The following is a 24,543-nucleotide window of genomic DNA, read 5'->3' as shown; positions in this document are numbered from 1 at the left end:
GTGAAATGTTCAATCAAAACATGCATAGAGTCTTTCTCCTAATGCCCCCAACTGCATTACTTCTCAGTCATTTGAATCTGAAAACAGACGGGAGTGCTCTGAAAAACACATATTTCATTCCCTGTAACTGTAGGGTAATACAGGTAGAGATACAACAGAAGAGGGGTGGGTGGGGGAAGGGGGTAAGCCATCTCAGCCTGCTTTCAGAAGAAAGCCTCTTTTAATTCATTCCATTTCAATTTTGCATCGGTGCTGCCTTCCCTTTAGCCAAATTAATTTTGCCATGCTTTTGCAAGGAAATAATGTCACACTGAAATCCAGGCAGTCCCTCCTTATCAGTCAACAACTGTCCCCAGACAAAGCATTTTAATTTTGAAAAAAAGGAGGGGGGGCGTGAGACGCAGTGGGATTGGAGCGGCAATACATTTTCATTGACAGCCAGGCAGCAAACAACCTGCGTTCTATAATACCTTTCCTAGAGTGGTGGGGATCATTTTTGTGTGTGTGTGGTAGGCAGAGAGGGATTGGTTTATAGATGCTGCTTCCTGTCTCCCATAGCTGAATTTTTATATATCTCCTCCCTCCAGGGGTGGTTTTTTTGTGCTTTGTTTAAAGAGCTTCTATGATAATTTAAAACTCATTATTTTTGCAGGTTCCTTGTCTTTATGGAGCGGTTCCTTGTTTGCTGTGTGCCTGTTGTCCAAGCAGCAGGAATGCCATTGTAACCAGAGTGGCAAGCTCGGCCTCCCTGCGGTTTCCCTCTTTAATTGCCTTTATTAGGTTTGTCCCTAAGTGAGGGAAGGCTCCAGCTAGGGATTCAAATATGAGAGGGCACAATGGTTTTATATATATCCTGCAACAAGAAGTCCATTTAAATGTGTGGTTTTTTTTAAACGAAGCCATAAAATCAACCAGAAATGATTTTAGTTACCTGTGAAATATTCAGAATAAACAGGATTACTCAAATGGTTCCAGCGCTATAACTTCCATCCAGATTAGCATAGCTGTGGAAAGGGGCGGGGAGCAGAAATCTGCGTTAAATCTAAAGTTGCAGCAGGACAAATGCCTGCCTGCCTTGTAAGGACGCATTAAATATATGTGCTTCTTAAAAAAATGAGTTCATTTTACTATGAAGTGAATCTCTTACTGCGAATAGCTGAATATACAGCACTTAAAAATGTACAATTGTGACAGAAGTAATATCAAGGAGTCTTTCGCACCTTAAAGATGAGAAAACATATTATGACATAAGCTTTCGTAGACCATAGTTCACTTCACCAGATGTATCTGATAAAATGGACTGTGATCCATGAAATCTTATGCCATGACAATTTTTCTAGTGTTTAAGGTACTACAAAGTACTTAGTTTTTGCTACAACATCCTAAGGCTGTGTACACACTCCTGCTTACTCTGCATAGAGTGAGTTTCCACCACTGGTTTGGGAAGCAGTAAACACACGGCATTAGCCAGTCTGTCTCTATCCTGTCCCTATCCTGACGCTTCTCATGAAATACTGTGTTTTGATGCATTTTCCTCCAAACCACTTAGGATCTGAACTGCAAAAAGAATGACCTAACTACATTTTAAGCTGGTAATGTGTACACTGCCTAATATGGCTATCTTCCTGGAAATGAATAAAATTCAACCTGTCATGTGGATTACATACCAATTACAGTCATACCTCGGGTTATAGACACTTCAGGTTGCGTTTTTTTGGGTTGCGGACCGCCAAAACTCGAAAGTACCGGAACAGGACACTTCCAGGTTTCAGTGGTTGCGCATGCGCAGAAGCACTGAATTGCAACCTGCGCATGCGCAGACGTGCTGCTTCAGGTTGTGGACACTGCGGGTTGTGAACGTGCATCCCGGATGGATCACGTTCGCAACCCGAGCGTCCACTGTACATACCAAGATCTTTGATTCCAAAGGAAATAGGGAATAGTGGTAGACTAATAGTGGGATGTAACAGAGGCAGTATGCTGGTTGGGAAGCAGAGGAGGAGCAGTTAGGAAGTTTGATGGATTTTGTTTCTTGAATGACAAGCTCCACTGGCAGATGTTTCAGAGAAACAGCAAGAAATGTTCCCATCTCTACAGCAGGGGGGCTTACAACTATCCCCAGTCCCAGCTAGCATGGCCAATGGTGACAAGTGATGGGAGTACCAGGGTATCAACATCTGTAGGGTATCAGGTTGCCTATGCCTGCTTTAATGCTTCTCAACACAGGGCTTGCCTGTACTTCTATATTTGCTTAAATTGTTAAGAAGCTGTTAAAGGTGAGCTGGCAGCCGAGTGACCAAGCCAAGGGGGTTCAGGCTGAGGAATTCATGGAAACACAGCAGAACCAGGAATGCTTTGTTGCTCAGGCATGATCCTAGTTCCAACAGGCAGCCTTTTATAGCCTTGTCTGGCCAGTTTGGGTGAGCAGGGCTTGTCCACAGCAAGATATTTTGCTGCCAGCAAGATGTTCTATGCTAATTCTGATAGCTATATGGCTCACCTTGCAACTCTGGGGTGAATGCAAGATTCCATGTGAATTCCAAAGACAGCAGTGGCCATAATTACCAAGTGGGAAAGTAACCACCACCAACCTGGTGCCTTCCAGATGTTTTGGACTTCAACTCCCATCAGCCTCTGCCAGCATATGCTGGCTGGGCTGTTGGGAGTTGTAGACCAAACCACCTGGAAGGCAACAGTGTGATGATAGCTGCCGTAGAGGAACAGTCAGCACAAAGACACATATGCTTGGTCCACTTATGCCAATAGTCATCAATGTTTTATCTTCCACATCCTTATCTGGCCCTTTTGCCGCATTCTGATCCAATGTTATTACATTTAAAATCAATGTAAAACATGCATTTGGTTCAAATATCCATAGTTTTGAAAACAGCAACGGAGCTGGAAAACATTAGATTCTACATATCTATGGGGTTACAAAATACAAAATATTACATTTGAGAGGACTTAACTCAATAAATTCCTATGATTCAGTGAATTCCTAAGATTATCAGATTCCAACTAATCTGATAGTTCCCTCCTCAAAGAACTTTGTATTGGCATTGAGATGAAATAATTCAATTGGACACCCATCATGGGTTGTGCTGTGACCGTTAACTTTAGAAAGATGGGGGCTATAGAAGGAATGTACATAAAATCGGGAGCTGATTCAAGCCAACATAAATCCCCCCTAATTCTAACCAAATAATCTACAAGCTACATTCTTATCTATTTTTTTGGCATAAGCTCGCACCCCCAAACATGTTAGTAAGCATTAACTGGGCAACTCAGATAGCAAATCTTGCTCCTTGCAACACACCCAGGTATGCTAAACATACGAGGGCTTGGCCTCTTTTGTTTTGGAGTAAGTAAAATAAGGGTAGTGGCCACAGTTGGAGACAGGGATGGGAAAGTTTTCAGACTTGGACTACAATTTCCATAATTTCTGACCATTGGCCATGCCGGCTGATGGGAGCTGGAAGGCCCGGCTTCTGTATCTTCGAAAATTAGCATAGGTATTACTGTCGTAGACACAACAGAACATAACATTAAATGCAACGTGCACATCTCACGAGACGTACAAAAGTGTACATGCCAAACCTTTGATCCCTTTTAGGGGGACATGCTTTAGTAGTAGTAATTGGTGATTCCCCCCCCTTCCCAGATTGATTTGAAATTGAGCTCTGCAAACCAAACTAATTCCCCAAAATGGGAAAAAGCCAATTTTGCTGATTTCTCTCTAACCACTCTGGTTCTACTCCCCAAACACAACGGCACCATGAAGAGGAGAACAGCAGGGTATGTGTGGCTTCTTGCTTACCGGGAAGCAGCAGCACCTAAGTTTTGTTGAATGATGATGATGATGACGATGACGACAATAACAATGACAATGACGACGACAACAACAACAACAACACACGCCCCTCTGCTAAAACAGTGCTCCAGGAATTAGGAACCAAGATGCTTGAGTCTATTATTATTATTATTATTATTATTATTATTATTATTATTATTATTATTACTATTACAAACACCCAAGTCAGATATCCAATCCTTCTAGAAAAACACGGCGAAACAAAAATGTCTTCATTTGTTTCCGGGATCAACAAATAGTGGCAACCTGTTGTGTCTCAGCATGGTCTGTCACACAGAAAGCCCTGCTTCGAGTTGCTGTGGAGCATCTGCCTGAGATTGTAGGGACCAAGGACAGATGCCCTCACAGATGGCAGTGACCTACTGGATATGTAAGAGATAATGTATAGGGCCTTATATGTTAACAAACCTTGTTCAGTAGCAGATTGACAGCCATTGCGGATCCCATAGGTTCCCAATTGTGCAATGGAACTGGCCTCTGCCCCCAGGCATGCCGAAATCTATTCTGGGTTTCCCCTACCCCTCTGAAGCACAGGGCATGTGTGGAAAGACAGAGTAGATGGGTTCCTTATACAGTATTGTAGGAGCAAGTTGGCTGGATACCACCTAAGGAGGGGTGTGTGTGTGTTGGTGGCAGTGGGCCCTAGTTACAGCCTCAAGGGTAGCCCCACATAGAGTGCATCACAGTAATGAAGGCTTGAGGTTATGAATGTATGGACAATTGCAATCAAGCTATTCTGATCCAGAAACAGCTGTACTGTCTTACTAGGCGAAGCTGGGAAAAGTGATGCAGTGAAAACTCCCTGTACCAGGCCCCTAGCAACTGGTGCTGCTGTTGCAACAATGAAGGCACTAATGATGAATGTGGAGGCACTAGAGCTTGGTAATAATCTGAGATTTACTCTCAGAAACCTGGTGCTGCCTTTAAAATCCAGCTGGACATTATGAGCTGGACAGGCGCACATCTTTGGTGATGAAATGACATGAAGGTCTTTTAACCATTATGTGCTGGCTGGGGGTCCATGATAAAGTCTGCTCTTCCTTTGGAGTCCAGCAATTAATAGCAGCGTATACAACATCCCAATTCATATATTAAATAGGAATGTTGCAAGTATGCAAATTGTAATATGTTGCAAACCTAATTTGCTGCATGCACAAACAGCGATTTTGTACCGGTGCTATTCTAGCATATTACATTCTCCACGAAATAATTGGTCATGTTTGCAATAGGCCAAATTGCCTGATCCAGCCCAGAAACTGTAGATCACGGAAGTGTCAGCAGTTCACAACATTTTCAGCTCTCCAGCAGGTGGCAGCAACCCCCAATAGATCAAGCCCTATCCTGCTATAGAAAGAAGCACAACTTTCTCCCTGTCTCCTGCCCTCATCTGCAACCATCACCAACCAGATGCATGTCGGTTTTAAAGTTGGACACCAGAGACCAGATTAGCTTTTAAAGCCTCCAAAATTATGTTACAGAAAGGAAGTTGGTTTATGAAGATGAAGCAGAAGGAACCTCAGCAGGCAAGCCGTACCCTTGTCTGGCAATAGGTGGGACAATCTAAAGAGCTACAGTATTTAAATTAATTTAAATTAATCTTTGGAAGGTAAATATTCTAGGAAAACGCAAGGGCTGCTATATCCATATTGTTTCCTCTCCTGGTTGTTCAGGCTCTGCCATCGCACACATGTAGCATTATTTTAATTTCTGCACCTTTTTAAAGTATGAAGAGTTAATACTTCACCATCTCTTAATTTACTATTATACAGAAGAACTGCGAAGTAATTTACTGGGAGCCAAAGTGGATCAGTGTCAATTCAGAGCAGGTATTATCTCTAAGAATCCTGGTTCCAGCCTCCCCTTTGTCACAGTAGTGGCCTTTCTTATTCTCAGCTCTGTGACACATTTTGTATAGCATTTTGCAAACAGTGCGGGCAACTATATTGAATCAGACCATTGTTCCATCCAGTCCAGCATGACCTACTTCAGCAGTAGCTCTCTAGCTGGGGCAGAGGTAACAGTCATGATGCCCTCCAGATGTTCTTGGACAACTTCCATCAACCTTTAGTTTTGGCCATGCTGACTTGGGGCTGATGGGAGTTAGGTGCCTTCAAGATGTGACTGGGCTCTATTTGGCAACCTCTGAATTAGCCAGAGGTCTTTCCTAGCCCTGCTGCACTAAGGAGTGCGTTCCACCATCAGCCACAGCCCTCCTCTTGAACAGAGGCCAAGAGATGTGTCTAAAGACATACAGTAAATGAAAGACTAATGAGGAATTTCTGCAATGTGTGTACAGCTGCAGTCTGCTATGCTGTCTACTGAACCCCATGGTGAATCAGGGTTTTGCCTGTGCCTGTCTTAATATTTAACATCTGTGTAATAATTAGAGTTGCTAACTAGAAATTAAGCCAATGGAATTTCCTCCCAGTAGTTATCTCCACATTAGGAAACTCTTCAGCTGCTTAACGTTCCCGAGTCAGGCTGCTTCTCAAGGTAAACAAGCAGAACCAGAAAAACAACATCAGTCTAATTGCTAACATGGCACAGAAAAGGGTGGAGACAAATTTTGCAGAACCAGAACCATTCATTCATGCACTGTGGGTTAATTACACTATGACCTTCATCGAGCCATCTCCATTGGCACAACCCTACTTCCTTGACACATTGTTTAAATCTTTTCCAATGGCATTGCAAAGCACCAAGAGAAGTTTAAAATGAAGTCTCAAAACTGCATGTTGCTGTTGTCGTCAAGTGCTGGGGCACTGAGCCGAGACCTTTCTCAGACCTGAAGCCATACACATCCACTCATGACCGCATCTTCAGGAAATGATTTTGAGATGCAAGTAAACCATTACAGATTGAGCACCATGGACACAACATTCATATAATTTCCCTTCAAGTATCAGTGAGTCATCTCAGCACTGAGCAATAAAATCTTGAGGAACCAAGTCATGTACATGCAAACTCTACATACGTGTTTTCATGGAGAAACTTTAAAGATTCTGGCCTGAACTTATTAAGGTATATAAGGCACCCTATTTGCAAAAAGGTGCATTAACCAACTAAGGTTAAAACCTTTCAGCTGGGAAACATACTAACTTCTTATTGGCATGTACAATTCTTTTGGCAATGGGTCTGAGTTAAACTAAAAAATGCAGTGAAAGATAATGTGTATGCATAGCAAACACCCTGTTTGTTTAGATAGGTTTTTCCCAGGTTTAGCAGAAGTCAGTGTTCCCCTTTATTTTTATATTTCAAGCGCTGGCTGCATTGTCTTACAAAGTCCAAATAAGCTTCAGGCCTGCTGCAGTCATAATTGTGTTGTGGGTCAGTTACCTCAGAAATTGCCATCTCTCCCTCAACAGAAATGTACAGTACTTCAACAATTTAGCAATTTGTGGCGATTGCATTGCCTAGAAAGATGGCAATAGCAATGTTTCACCATTGGTAGGTTCTGTCTGGGTATTAATATGCGCCCTGCATCGGAACAATTGCTCACAGTTCTGCTATTATTGCTCACTTTGAAATTCAGTCAACAGCGTGTGATACCAAAAACAAGAAAAATATGTACACTTATCTTCAAGCCATTAAAACCTTACAGCTGTGTTTACTTTCTTTCCTGTGCAAGGAATGAGTAAAATGGTTTCAGACACGGAGCTTTATTCGGGGGGCTGGATAAGGAAGAGGAAGAAAGGGAAAGAGTAGGAGAACAGTGGAGGAGATACATCACGGTTTCTAGTGGTTGTTTCAGAATGGTAATATCTCATCTAATTTTAGCTTCTCTTTTGAAAGAGCAGAGATTCCAGCACCCCAATACATAATGGGTAAGGACCCATGGGTACACTTCAGCAATCTAATCATTCCAGGTAATTTGCTGTATGGATGATTGCATTAAGGCACTGTGGTCTAGAGACTTCAATTCATTTCCACCCCCACTCAGAGTCACAAGTGAACTGGAATGAGATTCATGCTTTAATCTCAGATTTTCAGCCACCATTTACGCTAATGTTTTTAACCCTGCAGTTCAATGGAAAATGTATGCATTTTATTGTCTTAGATTCACTTCCTTTGCTGGAGGCAGATGCTTGCAATCTAAGCAGTGGCCAGAAAAAGAGGGCAGAGGAACCAATCAAGGTGTTCCTTGGAATTAATGACAGCAGGCCTCTGAAAGCAGTGCTACCTGATCAAGAAGGTCATCTTTTTGAGAAAGCTGTGCTGATATTTTTTCTCTCTCTCAGCGATGGAGGCAACTCCTCTTTGTTCACAAAAAAACATCACCTGTGTAGCAAAATTCTACCCATATCCATTTATCATCTAGATAGCTGTTTGAAAAGGCTTCTTTTAACAGATAATCAAATAAAGGAACAGTCTAAACCAGGGGTGAGGAATCTTACATTCCTGAAACTGAGTTGACTTAGGGGAAAGGATATACTGTTGCTGGGCAATATACTGTTGCTGGGCAGGACCAAAGCTTGGATAATTTGGAGTCTTGAGCAAGATCCACAAAATGTCAGCCTAGCCAGCTTACTCAGTAACAGCCTTTTCAAAGTAAATTTCAAAGCTCCCAAGGAGTGCTCAGGAAGTTAAATGGGGTCACAATGCCAAAGGTTTTTAAAACTGCTAGGGCAAGAATGACGGTAATACTAAACTCGCACCAAGTACTTTTTTTTGTAAAGTATATGTGCAAATCATACATGTGCAGATCAAGTGGACTAGCTCACATAATTAGCATAGTCACAAATGAAACCTTCTTTTCAGAACCCTGAGGGTCATCTAGTCCAACCCCTTGCAATGCAGGAATCTCACCTACAGCATCCATGACAGATGGCCAAACAACCTCTGCTTGAAACCTCCAATGAAGGAGAGCCCACAACCTCCTGAGAGAGACCATTACACAGTCAAACAGCTCTTATTGTCAGAATGGGGAACCTGTACTCCTCCAGATGTTGTTGGATTCCAACTCCCATCAGCCCCAGCCAGCATGGGCAATGATGAGGGGTGATAGGAGTTGTAGTTGAGCATTATCTGGAGAGCCACAGGTTCCCTACCCATGGTGTAGACAATATCATGCTAGAGAGATCAACAGGCTGGCTCAGTACAAGACAATGTCCTACGTTTCTCAAAAGTTATCACCTTCTGTTGCTGTTGTTGTTGGCATCTGCCTGTCTTGGTTGAGTGTGCCTTTGGAGGGGAAGTCAAACTATCAGAGAGTTACAGTGCCAGCTGTGGCAGTACAGACCGACACAGGAGAGACATATTTTTTGCAGCTGGGGCAGATGAAGGTGTATGGTTTTGCCGTTACTGGTGCACCATGGCATTTCCTTCCCTCTGCCCTCCTCTCAGTGGTCATTCCTGCTCTGGTCACTGCAGTGGATAGACAACCTGACCTCTAGGTACTGTGATGATCTGTGAGGAATTCCCATATGGCGGGGTTAATGTTGCCAGCCTTCATGTCATGTTTGCAGACATCTTTGTAACTCAGAGTTGCTCTGCCAACAGGCCTGGTGCCAGAAGCCAGCTCCCCACGGCGCAAATCCTTGGGGATCCTGCCACCTTCCATTCTGTGTACGTGACCAAGCCAGAGTAGACGTCACTGAGACAGAAGAGCAAACATACTGGGAATGTGGACTTGGCAGTGTACATCTTTGTTTGAGACTCTGTCCTACCATGTGATGCCCCAAATCTTCCTCATGCAGTGCATTTAGAAGGCATTGAGGTGTCGCTCTCAGTGGGTGTAAGTTGTCCATAAAGCAGTATGCTCAACATGCAAGCTTGCTAGACTTTCATCTAGGTGTTGCTCATAAGCATCACATTCTCCCATACCCCTTTGGAGAGTTGAGCCACTGCCAATATGCTTGTCCAGCTCATCTTCTAGCCATTTAACATTAAAGAACTGGTGTTGGTGGTCTGGTCTGCACAGAAAGGACCATTCCAAGCAGGGGGAAAACTTCATGGCCAAATGGCACCACATTTATATCAACTGAACATTATGAGATAGCTACACTTGTATATATGAAAGGATGGTGGAGACGATGTCAATATTTAAAAGGCAAAAATGCTAAGTAGCTACAAAGAACTGCTTCGTTAAGTAAGGAAGTAAAGTATTCAATAATTTTATGAGCCAGTTTCCATAGTGGCTTATACATACACAACCGTAGATGAAATCTAGCCCTCTGCTATGAATAATTCTCTTCATGGCAGCTCCAGCCTTATTTCTGTAGGGAAATGGTATCTCTCCGTTTTAAGAATTTGATAGCTGGAAATGAATAGGTAGAGAACAGGAAGACAATGTGGAGAAGAGAAAACAAAATGCAAAGTAGGCGCACATTTCCATACTGAGGAAGTCAGCTGCAATGTGATCTGCGGCAGACCCAACCACTTTCTCTCTTGGGTACTTATATGCTGGATGTGCTGGATGAAAATATGTTTCTAGTTGTCTGATCCTAAGATGTGCTATTCCAACACACGAGGGCTTAGCAAACAAATGTCAACAATTAAGCCATCATAAAACGATGGTGTCATAGCAATGTTGCATCAGAGTTGCAGGCGGATGTACCTATTTAAATATTTAGAATCTGGGTATAAAGCAGTTTTTCAACTCCAATTATCAGTATAATATTTCTTCCATGTTAAGTTAATGCAGCCAGTATGTGTTTCTGCTGGTAGAATATATGCTTTGCATGGAGAAGGTCCCAGGTCCAGTCCTGGGCATTTCCAGGTAGGGCTAGGAGAAAATCCTGTGTGAAGTTCCAAAGGGCTGCTGCTGTCAATCAGTGTGGACAATACTGAAGTAGATGGGCCAATGCTCGGATTTAGTATAAGACTGTATTTTATGTTTCTATGTTCCCAGTGCCTCTAACTTTACATGTTCTCTTTAGCAATATATGGATCGTTCTGATGGGGCCAACATGGACTCATCACTGGAGAGTAACACTCCTGTGAACAAACAGCCTGGTTGCTTAGCAGAACCACCACACAGTTGTCTCCTGCACAGAGGTGGGAAGAGTCCAGGAGAGGGCAAATAGATACTTTGCTGAGGCCCAAGCCAAGATTCAGTGGATGGTTTTCATAAGACCAAAAATGTATGGTTACTTTGATTACGTGGGCACTTTCCACAGAAGCTTCCCCTTTCCACCAGAACCACTGACACACTGGTGTGGAAAATATCCAGGTAATTTTAGATATTCACATAATCTGAAGCATCTTTGAGACCCAAAGCAGTCACAGGACAAGGGCAGTTTTGTGGCAGCAATAATGTGATGTAGTATGGGGCTGAATCAGATCAATCTAGTTCTGTATTGTTTGTATCTCAACTAGTGGTCACCTTCCAAGTTTTCCAGTAAAGATGCTTAAAAAAAAGGGGGGGGGGAGAGAACCACTCTGCAAGCTGAGATGGGGTGAACTGAGTCTGTATCTCTATACATGCAGAGTACCTGCTCTACCATTGAAATTTACAGTAGCTTAAGAGCCTCTTTGCTGAGTTTAGTCTCAAGAATTATGCATCTAGGTACAGAAGAATAACTGCAGCCACTCGTTCCTACTTAGTTTTACAGTCAGATACAAATAAAAGAGCTCCGCTTGGCCTTTCTTCATTTTTTTTGGGTGGGGAGGGGAGTTAATTATGGATTTTGTTGTCGTTGTCGAACATACAAGGCTTAAAAATATGAATGCTATTTCCCTGGGGTTCTTAGTGATCTGCAGGAGTCTGAACATACCCTAATCTCACTGACTCAAAATGGATCAGAAAGCCATGTTTATTCATAATGACTAAATCATCTGTACAATTGGTCTGCTGGACTGTTAACATTTAGGAATGCAAGTTGTGCATGTATACAGCAGTAGATGTTTGGGACTTTAAAGGCTCACATAGTTTATTAAATAAGGTTAGGCCATTGATCTGTTTTGGCGGGTTCAGTAATTCTATTTTATTGCTTGCTGATTGAAGCAAAACAGAAATTGCATTTTAAATCCCATCTTGGAAAGGGGAAGTTTCTGCATGAGATGCTTCTGCTCTGATTCTCTTGCGGAAAGTTTTTTTCTTGAGCTTACAGTGCTTAGCTATGCCTCAGGAAATCTAGGTGCACCAGTCTAGGATGATATTTTCACTGTTACCTCATATGACTGGGCTTACAGCGATATGTGGCTTAAACGTAGCAAGCATACAAAACAAATAGACCCCTTCTGAGGCCATTACAGGCAGCGCTGTCTAGGACCAAAAGAAATCTTAATGAGAATAAAGGCCAACCATACTGAACTTTGTTTTAGGCTTGGCCAACCATAATCTTTGGTCAGCTAGCCCTTAAATATCTCAGATGACAGAAATAACGACTCATACCTCTCTAGTCACCTGAGGTAATTCTTCTCAAGCTACTAGCAATGTGTTTGTGTGTGTGACCTCAGATTAGGGAACCCTGTAGGTTTGCTCCTCACCTCAAAAGCAGACCGGTACCCCAACCTTTTTGAGAGGTACTTATGGGGGAACATTGCAGCGATCCCCACCATTCTTGTTTGTCTCCTCCTGTTACACCCCTTGTATCTGAAGAAGTGTGCATGCACACGAAAGCTCATACCAAGAACTAACTTAGTTGGTCTTTAAGGTGCTACTGGAAGGAATTTTTTTATTTTGACCCCTTCTAAGTTTCTGGTTAGGGGAGAAATTGCTGTCACTCTCTCCTCTAGGGTTCTCACCATTTAAAATCATAGAGTTGGAAGGGACCTTGAGTGACAACAGCCTAGATAACCACCCCTACGAGTGGTTGGTAGGGGGTGTTGACTGGAGCTTCAAGGGGGGGGGGGGTTACAACCTGGTTTCATCACTCCTGTTTGACATTATGACTACTGTGCCCCACTGCATCTCTCACACTTGCTACTTGCCCACTGCACTTATCTCCTCTTTTTCTCCCCAGAACAAAAGCTCCCTATTAGTATGGAGCCCATGACAGCGGGATGGATCTAGGAAACACATAGGCAGAACACAGCTCATCAGTCTCCTCCCGCCCTTTGTTGTTCAAGATCTTTCTCCAGCACACAATTGCCTATTTATTTTCTTTTGGATATAATATAATTCCATAAGAACATAAAAATGCTTTTGAGTGTCTGACAAGAAATATGATTCAGCCTTAGTGCTTCTCTAACATACAGTCATTCCCCCCCCCCCCAGATAGGTGACATTCTAACACTGAATTTCATTTACACAAAGACTATGATATTAGGAAACAATTTAGTGTAATCACTTGTTTCATTGCAAGGAAGAATCCAAACATTATTCTGTGGAATGAATTTTTCCTGCAGTGTTGTAGATAATAATGATGGTTTCCCAGATGTTGTTGCTGAGTTTTTCTTTTAACCTTTTTCACTCTCATCTCGAAGGCTACTTTAGCAAGGTAGGTTGTGATTGTTGCTGGGGTATAAAATTAGTAAATGCCCAGGTTTGCAATAGCACTTAGGGGAGTGTACCTACTGCTTTTTCCCATCTGTGTCCTAGCACATATTAGAAAAAAGCTGCACCTCATCACAGGCAAAATCCATTGTAAGGACTTCACTTAGGCATTTGGTCTTGGAAAAATTAGTGCTTGGTTGAAAAGGTACTCACTTCCTTACAGTGGTCCAATGTCTGAACAGGCATCACAAATATTATGGTCTTCTTTGCCCCCTGATATATCAAGCAGTCATGTCCACCATTAATTCAAGCCGGAAACCAGCATGTCAACCCTCACAAAAATGTTTTTGCACTGTTTATTTTATTTATATCCTCCCTTTCTCCCCAGTACAGGACCCCAGGAGGCTCATGACATGGATCAAAGAATCGTCAAACTGTAGCGTTGGAAGGGACCTGAGGATCATTTAGTCCAACCCCCTGCAATGCATGAATCTCAACTGGATCATACATGACAGATGCCCATCCAGCTTCTGCTTAAAAATCTCCAGTGAAGGAGAGTCCACCACCTTTTGGTGGGAGTCTGTTGTACTGCCGAGCAGCTCTTACTGTCAGAAGGTTCTTCCTAGTGTTTTGTCAGAACAGAGGTGGATTTAGAGGAGCACCACAGGTGGTCATTTAACCATTCACATTCCAAACACACCCAACACACACACACACACACACACACACACACACAGAGAGAGAGAGAGAGAGAGAGAGGGAGGGAGGGAGGTATGCAACAGCAGCAACTGTCTTGGCAGTCCGGCAACCATTTTACATTTCTCTGAATTTATCTTTTTTCTGTGCCCTGCGATGTGTGTGTGTAAATGGCGGCCACCCCCAAAAATGGTGGAGAATATTAAGAGAAAACTCTGCAAAGTCTCCTTTTCCTGTATGTATGGCATGTAAAGAAACATCTCAGAAATGTTATCAGAAAAAAATGTCTTCTGAGGAATTTTCCCTCCGCTCTAGTTCATCATTCCCCTCCAAGAAACACCCTCCTCCATTTTCTGCATCTCCTTTCTTGAGTGGTATTTTTGCAGAGAATTATAGCAATATTATTTTAAACAATATTATTTTAACAGGATTATAAAAACCAGCTGCCCTTTTGTTCTCTCTTGACTGGTAATCTTTTATTTATATAGTACATCCTGCCAGAATAATACTGTGGGTGCGCAATTATAATGCGGGTGATGTTAGAGCCCAGCCTATAAAACGGAGACAGCAAAGGGAATCATTTATATCCAGAAGAGGGAGAGAGAGAAAAGAAGTTCCTTTTATTTTATGCAGAGCAGGTCATGTATTTATTAAACATATTTATTAAATGTGTTTGTTTTGCATTTTTTCTTTTTCTTTTGGGCACAAAGTGAAACCACAGCTCTGTTCAATAGCATCAAGACTTGTGGTTTTGGTTTGAGGAAAATATTTTTCATATGATGTTTCCTTATTTCCCTGCTTGTACTGCTTTTTACAACTTAGCATAGAGCGGGGAGGAAGGAATAAATTCTGTGGCTGATAATGGGCTCCATGTCCACTGAATCATGAAAAACTACCATTACTGCGTTTTATTTTACCAGTGATTGGATTCTGCAGGACCTAATTTGTAAGCAACGGCATGGCTTGCAACAGCTCTACTAACTCTCTCGTCCCGAGCGTAGAAGCCGGACGCCAAACGTATTGTGAAACCTCAGGGCTTGTACACATAACTTCCAACCTAATTAGTCAAAAACATCATTACTAAAATTATTCCAACTTCTTTTATTGCCATGCTATTATCCCTGGTCCCTTTTTAGATTCTCCGTTATTAAAGTTTAATTAAGCTTCACTGCCCTCCAGTGGTGCATGTTATGAACAACATTTCAGAAACTGCAAGTGGTCGAATAATGTGGAGAAGAAATGATCTCAATCCATTTATAAACAAGGCGAAATATTGCGCGGCGTCCACAGCTGAGCTATGCCTCACAGGACCATGTCTTAGCATTGAAAATGACTCGAAGCTATCCTCTGCATGTCATGTGAATAGTACAGGTTTGTTTTTTTAAGTAGCTGTGCAGCCAAGTGACGCGGGTGGCGCTGTGGTCTAAACCGCTGAGCCTCTTGGGCTTGCCGATCAGAAGGTTGGTGGTTCGAATCCCCACAATGGTGTGAGCTCCCATTGCTCGGTCCCAGCTCCTGCCAACCTAGCAGTTCGAAAGCACACCAAAAAGTGCAAGTAGATAAATAGATACCGCTCCGGCAGGAAGGTAAACGGCATTTCTGTGCGCTGCTCTGGTTTTGGTGTTCCATTGCGCCAGAAGCGGCTTAGTCATGCTGGCCACATGACCAGGGGAAAGTGTTTGTGGACAAACACCTGTAAAGCGAGATGTGCGCCACAACCCCAGAGTCATCAGCAACTGGATTTAACTGTCAGGGGTCCATTGCCTTTACCATTTTAGCTGTGCGGCCAGAGACCACGATTCTCTGTATGGCTGGAGAATGAGTAGCAAGGAATAAGAATCAGGGCCAGCCCTAACATTAGGCAGAATGTGGCAGCTGGCTCATGTGGCAGAGGCTGAGGGGCGCAGAGCAGACTGAGCTGTGACACAGCCCTGTGCTCCCTAAGCTAGCTGTTGTTGCTACTGAGGACAATGGTGGAGCAGAGAGCAAGGAATCTTGATTATCTGTTTGTTGCTTTGTGTGTCTGTGTTTATTTATTTATTTGTTTGTTTGTTTGTTTGTTTGTTTGTGTCTGGTGGCTTTCTTTCTTTTAATCTACCAAAGAATACAATAAAATAAAAGAAGGATTAAGGGGTTTTCTTAGGACGGTGAAGGGCATGTGTGCTGTGTCCCGTTGGTCTAATGGCAGTGGCACTCGCCCTTCTCCTGATAGGAATACTCTGTGGGAGAAGAGACACCCAAAATTTGGGGAGGTCGAGGAGGGTCAGTTGTGGTGGAGAGTGAAAAATGTTCCTATTTTCATCTGAGGAATGTTTGTGGATCTGTAGTATGTGCAATTTAAGACAAATTTCTAACTCAGGTTTAATTTCATGGGGAAATGTTTGGTTTTTTTTATGAGTATGTAAATCCATGTTGGGGAAAGTACCGTGGCTGAGGGAACATAACAGCTCAGTGTTTCTGTATCAACATTGTGGCAGGGTGTGCATGTGTATGTGCTGAGAAAAGTGGTGTGTGATAACCCCGCAGTGTAGTCTAGTGTTATCCACTTGGGCTTTTTTTTAATAGAAAAGTTGTTGGGGTTAAACTGACCAGTTACATAGGGCTGTGGCAACATCACATTAATTCTGTGACCTCTGATCTCAAGCAAGGAGAAAACAGGGTGCAAATAGTGTCAAAGGAGCAGCAGAGAGGCGTTAAACAATTTACCGTTTGGCTATTGTGTTTATTTTCTTTGTACATCTGCTTTTTTATTCTTTTTCTTTGAATCAACCTTGCCCTCACACCCTACTCCACCTTTTTCGTGAATGTGTATTTTACCCTGAACTATGTTGCGAGATGCTCTGGTCTAAGCCCACATAAGCCTCAGCCCACTTGGTTCCTATGCTCCGCGGTTATAATATCTTTATAAAACTGGTTAGTCTACTCCTGTTATTGTGTGTTTTTAAAATCACCCTAGGCTCTGAGGGTAAGCAGTGTGTTGGCTCAGCTGCAGGAGCAGCCGAGTTACTGCACACCGGTAAGCAAAGCTGTGCATATGATGGAGCTTTTAAAGTGCTGTGAAGCTTGAAAGCTTGCACACCCTACCCAACAGATGCAACTTCAAATAAAAGGCATCTTATCATTATCTACTGCGTGCCTCTCGTCCTTTGCAACTATCTCAGTAATAACACTCCTTCATGAAAGGTAATAATAGCAGTGATTTCTATTGATAATTCAGATTTTCCAGGGCAGGAGTGATTGCTGATTGCTGATTTTCTGATCATTTGCCATTCATTACTATGCTATTGATCCACCTGTGAAGTATACAAAATTACCAGATGTGTCCCCATCCTATTAACTGCGAATGTATATGGCTGTGTTTGCAATATAATTATACATTTGAATAAGGTCAGTGATGCCATTTTGTCTGGAAAGTACAAAGACCAGTGATGCCCAGTGCGGACATTTATCTTGCTTGGTGCAAGATACAGGCCTCGGTCCTGTATACCTGAAGGAGCGTCTCCACCCCCATCGTTCAGCCCGGACACTGAGATCCAGCGCCGAGGGCCTTCTGGCGGTTCCCTCATTGCGAGAAGTGAGGCTACAGGGAACCAGACAGAGGGCCTTCTCGGTAGTGGCGCCCGCCCTGTGGAACACCCTCCCATCAGATGTCAAAGAGATAAATAATTACCTGACATTCAGAAGACATCTTAAGGCAGCCCTGTTCAGGGAAGTTTTAATATGTAATGCTGTACTGTTTTTAACACTGATTGGGAGCCGCCCAGAGTGGCTGGGGAAACTCAGCCAGATGGGCGGGGTATAAATAATAAATTATTATTATTATTATTATTATTATTATTATTATTATTATTATTATTATTATTATTATTATTATATTCCAGAGATATGCTTTCTTCTGCCCAGGTTTCATTGCACCTTCTATTTGATCTGTTTTATAGGAAGAAGCTTGATTTTGTTCTTCTTTCTCTCCTTCCATCCCCACCCCCCTCTCTATTAAATGAGTGCAGGGAGTGCACTCTGTATTGCATATTCATGATCATTGTGGCCATGATGATATTGATATGTGGTCCTGCATTCAGCTCTTACCTGTGGCTCCTGGAAGCTGTCAGCATGCAACAGTGGCCACACCCCAGGAAACGGCTTTGAATGGCCAGCTAAGATAGCAAATGGGTCTCAAACCCTCAGTCACTTACGGATTTCCCCTGCATGTGAAGATGATCTCTGGTGGATTGAACAATTGGGGGTCCAATGGTCAAGAAGGTGGTTACTGCACATGTTGAGGGAAAGGGAGAGCAGATGGTGACTGTCCACCTGGGAACGTAGTTCATCTTAGTACCTGATCTTAAACCTCTGCTGCCTTGCGGCTATTCTCATTCGTGAGAAAGGATTCAGGCGTAAATCCTGATGGAAAATCTGTACCCGCTGTCTTGTGGCACTTCTTCAGGAGAAGAAGATGCCCAGAAGTAAACCCTACACAAATCCAGAGTGGAGTCCCTAAGATGGTTGGATGGTGTCTTATATGCTTCTTTCCAGCAACTCCTGCAGCCAAGCTGGTGCCAAATGTATTGCTCTGCTTTCCTTTGGACCACATCAATGAGGTTGTGAGGGAAGTCTTGTTGTCTGGGCAGCCCAGGACAGCCCAGGCTTGCAGAGACGTCACCTCAGTGCTGCAAACACAGCAAAAACAATGCAGGAAGCAGCAGTTACGAGTTACCAGTCTCTGCAGCCACAGCAGGCGCTGTGATTCTCCAGAGATTTGACTTCAACCCAGTGTAGGTGCACTGCATTGTCTTTTGAGGCAGACGGGTGCCAACAATGTATGTTTTTTATCCAATATTGTATATGTAGGTGATTTTAATTCTATGAATGGTTGATTGTTTTCTAATTATTGTTTTTCCTGTGGCTTTTTAATCTGTAAGCCGCCTTGAATCCCATCAGGGGAAAAGGTGGGAAATAAATAAATAAATAAATAAATAACAATAATGGGTTGAATCCCACCCATTCTGTATATATCTTATTGCACTAAATGCTAGTCATTGTAATACCAGCTCCACCTCAGAAGTTTGTGGCTGGTTGCCTGCCTTGTAGATTTAGGACTTGGCTGTCTTCCTAAATCCAAAACACACCTATTGCTGCATTGTAAACCATTCAACACTGCTAAAATAAACGTGTTCTGTTAAACATGTTCCAAACTTACTCCTTACCACAGGCTAGATGTTAGATTTTTACAAGCTCCCGTTGCATATACACCGCATATTTCCAAATAGACAAGGTTTCGCTTTGCTGGCATCTTATTACACTTTGAACAGTCTCTCAGAATGCCGCCATAACAAGGGCTGTTCTTGAGACTCTTCTGCTCCCACCCTCGTATTAGCAATGTGACACTGATAACCCTCACACCTTCTCAATGTCAGGCTGCCTTTCAGTGACAATTAAAGAACTTCAACTGAGCTGATCTCAGAGAGAGTAGTTCATGTCCTCCCAAAAAGCATGATTGGATCATCATACTCATACTTTACCCTGGAGAGGGAGCCCATTGTATATTGGAGAGCTCGCTTTTCACAAATGTTCTTTCTTTTTCACAGTTAAGTCTACAAGGTGGCTTGATGGATTGAGTGCAGGACTAGGTAAGGTCCCCATTGTTAAGATTCATAATAGCACAGACCTTGGGCCAGGCTATCTTTTCTTACCTAACAGACTTACAGCTTGCGTCTTTACCGTAAAAAAAAAAAAGTTCAGCTATTTTAAATAGGTTTGGAAGTGTTTTTTCTTTTTGTACCCTCTAGGTATGCTTAAGCAAACAGCAAATATTAAATAGTAAAACTTTTCTACATAGTAGTACAATGATGCATATGCAAAATTAGCCCTTAGATCACCGGTTGAATGTTTTGACTGTTTTCATAATATTTTTAAAATTGTTTTTAGTATGCTTTTTGAAGAGTTGTTTTATCATGATGTATTTCCCGCCCTGGGCTGCTTTGGAGGAAAGGGTGGGATACAAATCAAAGAATAAACAATCTCCATGTCATTTCACCTCAGAAAATCTGTGTCTATTAGTTTATTGTAGATTATATTATTTTAAAAGACAGAAAGAAAGAAGGGTTAAAAGAATGAATAGCGTTCTTGAACCAGCAGCCATTCCCCCTCCACGAGGTCCTCCAGTTACACAGAAGGCAGATTTATAAATCCACAAAATTAAGGTAAAGAGAGGCCACGGAGAATTTACATTCCTAATATACAGGAAATGGTTGCGAATGTAAAAATACTAGGAAGACCTGACATTATTTGATAATGGGATTTTTGAATTCCAGCTCAGTCTTGTTTTAAGAGGTTTTACTAAGCATGGCATCAGAAAAGTATTGAATTTCAGGAATGCAGCATTAGAATTTAGCAATCAAGATACACAGAGCCAGATGCTGAAGTCCTCCCTTTGAGTGCCGCCAGCAGGAGCTGCATAAGGCGATCAGGATTTACCTTCTATAACCCTGTAATAAAAAGAAATATTAAAAGTGCAACACTGTGGAAAAGGGTTGTGATTCCCAAGAGAAAGCTTAAATTAAGACTCAGCTCACAGCACAATGTAAGCAGAATAAGCAGGCAACTGAATATAGCTGGTTGTTTTGCTTTTTTATTCTTTATTTAAAAAAGTAGACCACACATGAAAATTCACAATAGGCTGCTCATAGGTAAAACTGAACAGGATCGTGTAAGAAAATACACAAGGAATATATGTAGCGAATGTTGCTTTGTGATGAAAAGGTGTTGCTCCATCAAAGAGAATGGATGTTTGCCAAGGAACTATGGGAAACAATTGGAAAGTGTTGTGTGAAACCCCCATGTAGTATGATGGAGAGAATAGAGACAAGCCACATGCTTCCCCATGTGGGCGTGTTTACTTCGATATTGTATCTATGGAGTACAGTGGTGCCTCCGGTTAAGTACTTAATTCGTTCTGGAGGTCCGTTCTTAACCTGAAACTGTTCTTAACCTAAAGCACCACTTTAGCTAATGGGGCCTCCTGCTGCCGCCACGCCACTGGAGCACGATTTCTATTCATATCCTGAAGCAAAGTTCTTAACCTGAAGCACTATTTCTGGGTTAGCGGAGTCTGTAACCTGAAGCATAAGTAACCTGAAGCATATGTAATCCGAGGTACCACTGTACAGTCAAACACCGGTTCTCGAATGGCTCCATTTTTGAACATTTTGGCTCCTCAATACTGAAAACCCAGAAGTAAATGCTCCAGTTTTTGAACGTTTTTTGGAACCCAAACATCTGACGTGGCTTCCATTTTGAGCTTCCCTATTGAATTGAGGCTTCCGCTTTCAGTTTTTGGTTTTTGAACGTTTCAGAAGTCGAATGGTCTTCTGGAACGGATTACGTTTGAAAACCAAGGTTCCACTGTATTTCTTTGTGTGTGTGATGACCATTACTTATAAATTAAGAAACTGCACTGCAGGATTCCTTAGAACAGAGCTGGGGATCTTGTGGGTCCTCCAGTTGTTGCTAGGCTTCAGGTTCCATCAGATCCATAGCTGTCAACTTTTCCCTTTTCTTGTGAGGAAACCTATTTGCAATAAGGGAATTTCCCTTAAAAAAGGGAAAACGTTGACAGCTATGCAGATCCTGATGGTTAAATCCCAATAGTCCAACAATATCTGGAGGGCCACTCCCCAGATTTTACATCTCCAGAACTGAATTATAAGCACATACCGTATTTTTCGCTCTATAGCACGCACCCGACCATAACACGCACATAGTTTTTAGAGGAGGAAAACAATAAAAAAAATTCTAAACGAAACAGCGAATGTATGATTTTTGTGGTTCATGCTGTGGCCACAGACATGTGATCTGACAGTGAGTTTGGGGTAGCCCAATGCAAAAATCCTGAGGATCCATGTGAATCCATGCTTTGTAACCACGTTTTTGCACCACTGCGGCCCCAGGCAACAGTGGGTGCGTGAATTTTTTTTGTGCAAGCTGTAGCCATGGACATGCTATGTGATCTGATGGTGAATTTGGGGTGACCCAGTGCAAAAATCCTGTGGATCCTTGCTTTGTAACCATGTTTTAAGTGGGGAGGGAAGGAAAAGCACTCAAGGGACAAGGAACACGTGTGGGGTGGGTGGAGAAGGATGCTGTTAATAATGCAGAAGAGGGGTATAAGAGGAGAAGGCTCCTCTCCTCTCCCGCTTTGCTCCTTTAAAGCAAGCAGGCTCTCTGTCCCTCTCTCCTCCCCACTCAGCGGGTCTTCTCCTGCTTTGCTATTTCAAAGCAAGCCACGGAGGAGGGAAGGAAGGGGAACCATGGATCCTCTGCTCACAACTGCAGCAGATCCCCCTGTCATCCATAGGCATTCACTCCATAACACGCACAGACATTTCCCCTTACTTTCTAGGAGGAAAAAAGTGAGTGTTATGGTGCAAAAAATACGGTATATAGGATTGAGAAAAGAGTTAGCGTGGAGAAGGTTGGCACCACAGGAAAAGGGGATCAGGGATGCACTAGACATGGGACAAAGGTTCAAGAGTGCTCCCTGAAGTACAGAGAAAGTGCAACAACCAAACTAAACCTCATGCATTTGTTGAAAACAAAGAGGCAGTGAGCTTATGAAAATAGGAAACCCATTATAAAGTGCTGACTGTATCATTTATTTTGAGGCTGAAGAACACTGAGTGTAATTTTACAAAATGTATAGAGTAAGAAGCAGCTAATTTAAAAATAATCCAAAACACATGTATATGTGTGTGATAAATAATTGGGTTGTGTGAAATATGGAAAATATGTGCAATTGTAAGGAAATAACACTCATAACTCATGAGATTACAAGCAGCCAAAACAGTATTACAGAGCCAGAAAAACCACTTACAAAGGGGAATAAAGAAATTCCACCAGTAATGGTTAAATGGGGTGTTTTATTCATTTATAATATTTTTAATATATATTTTAAAGACGAAAAGCGAAGCAAGGCTATCTGCATCCGGGCAAAACTCATAATGCTGAAGAACAAAGGGAAAACGGGGCAAGGGAACCTTGTGATCCTTTGCAAAGAAAACCCAAATTGTGTCTCCACTGCAGCAGAAATAAGACGAGCTGCAAACAACCTCTCCTCCCACCCCTCTGACAAAGCTGTGCATTTTTTCATAACATTTTGCAGTTTAAAAAATTTGTTCCCCTCTCAAGATAAAATGGCATATTTTTTGACGCTAACATGATGTAATGCAGAGCCATGCAGCGAATTCTTTTGTGTTTAAATTATGCAAGTAGGTATTTTCTGTAGCAGGAAATATGTTTAAAAGAAGGCAAGGAAGACTCTGAAATGTGTAAACCTGTATACTTGGTTTAGTTCCTGCGAGCATGAGGTGTTGGGGACTCACTTGGGGCACCACTGCTCAGCATTACCTGCCATTAATGTTAGCTGCCATTGCAGTGTAGTGGGTAGAATGTTGGACTAGGATCTGGCAGACCAGGGTTCAAATAACTGCTCAGCCAGGCAAGTCACCTGGTCACCGTGGGCCAGTCACAGTCTCTCAACTGAACTGACCTCATTGGGTTTGTTAGGATGATAAAATTGGAAGGAAGAGAAATATGTATCCCAGCTTGAGCTCCTTGGAAGAAAGTTGGGCTATAAATGCAACACATAAATAAACAAATCTACTATATATTTTGGAAAATGTTTTCTCCACCCATTCTCCATGGGTTTGGAGGCCTTTCACGATATCGTTGCCAAAATCAGTACAAGGGTTCCTGAGGTGGGAGCAGTGGTTATCTATCAATGTCTGATGCCAGCTGCTATTTTGCATCAGGATAGTGGACTGAAACATTACTTTGGAGTGACTTTGCTTTATTTTTGGTGTGACAGGTCCAAACGCAGTATCCATTTAAAAACCACATTATGATTTTTTTATTTCTGTAAACTCCCAGGGAATGCTGGGCACATCCTACAAATAAATAAATAAATGAATGAATGAATGAATGAATGAATGAATGAATGCATGCATGCTGAAGACCTACCTAGATTGCTCAGCTTAATCTTGGAGAATGTCAAAATTCCCCAAAGGAGCCTTAATCAAATTGGTGGCTTCCAGATGTGGTTGGACTTCCATTTTCCTCAGGTCTACCCAGTCAGAGATGATGGGAGTTGTAGTCCAAAACATCTGAAAGGCACCAGATTGAGGACGGCTGACCTAAAGCAGGCATAGGCAAACTCCAGCCTCCAAATGTTTTGGAATTACAATTCCCATCATTCCTAGCTAACAGGACCAGTGGTCAGGGATGATGGGAACTGTAGTCTCAAAACATCTGGAGGGTCGGAGTTTGCCTATGCCTGACCTAAAGGATAATGTACTGAAACGTTAAGAATATATTTGATGAGCTGCCTGGCACACCCAAGTCTACAATTTCATCCCACATCTGGGAAAAACATTATTCCTTTTTTTTGAAGCTGTACTTTCTTTTAAAAAAGAGTAGCGTTTTTCATATGAGATGGTTTAGCATAGGAATTTGTTGCCACTTCCTGTCTTCTTTGCTTATGAAATATTTTTATTTCTCTCTATTATGCTAATCCATGCTCAAGCCAGTCTCCATGACTTACCTT

At 42.3% G+C, this 24,543-nt stretch overlaps 1 long non-coding RNA gene across 2 annotated transcripts in view; it reads left to right on the top strand.

Moving 5' to 3' along the window:
* LOC308593215 overlaps positions 1 to 24,543 on the top strand; it is a 70,789-nt gene that overhangs the window by 21,684 nt on the left and 24,562 nt on the right. Inside the window, exon 3 of one of the 2 annotated variants that reach the window (XR_014010858.1) lies at positions 653 to 1,579. The exons of the other annotated variant lie outside the window; for it this stretch is intronic. This is a non-coding gene — a long non-coding RNA (uncharacterized lncRNA). Of the gene's footprint in view, positions 1 to 652; positions 1,580 to 24,543 lie in introns of those variants that run through there. 2 annotated transcript variants of the gene reach the window in all.

Source organism: Podarcis bocagei (assembly GCF_964188305.1).
Source record: "Podarcis bocagei genome assembly, chromosome: 8".
NCBI classification, from domain to species: Eukaryota; Metazoa; Chordata; class Lepidosauria; order Squamata; family Lacertidae; genus Podarcis; species Podarcis bocagei.
Note: the sequence above shows the minus strand (reverse complement) of the source record. Positions and strands in the feature narration are given on the sequence as shown.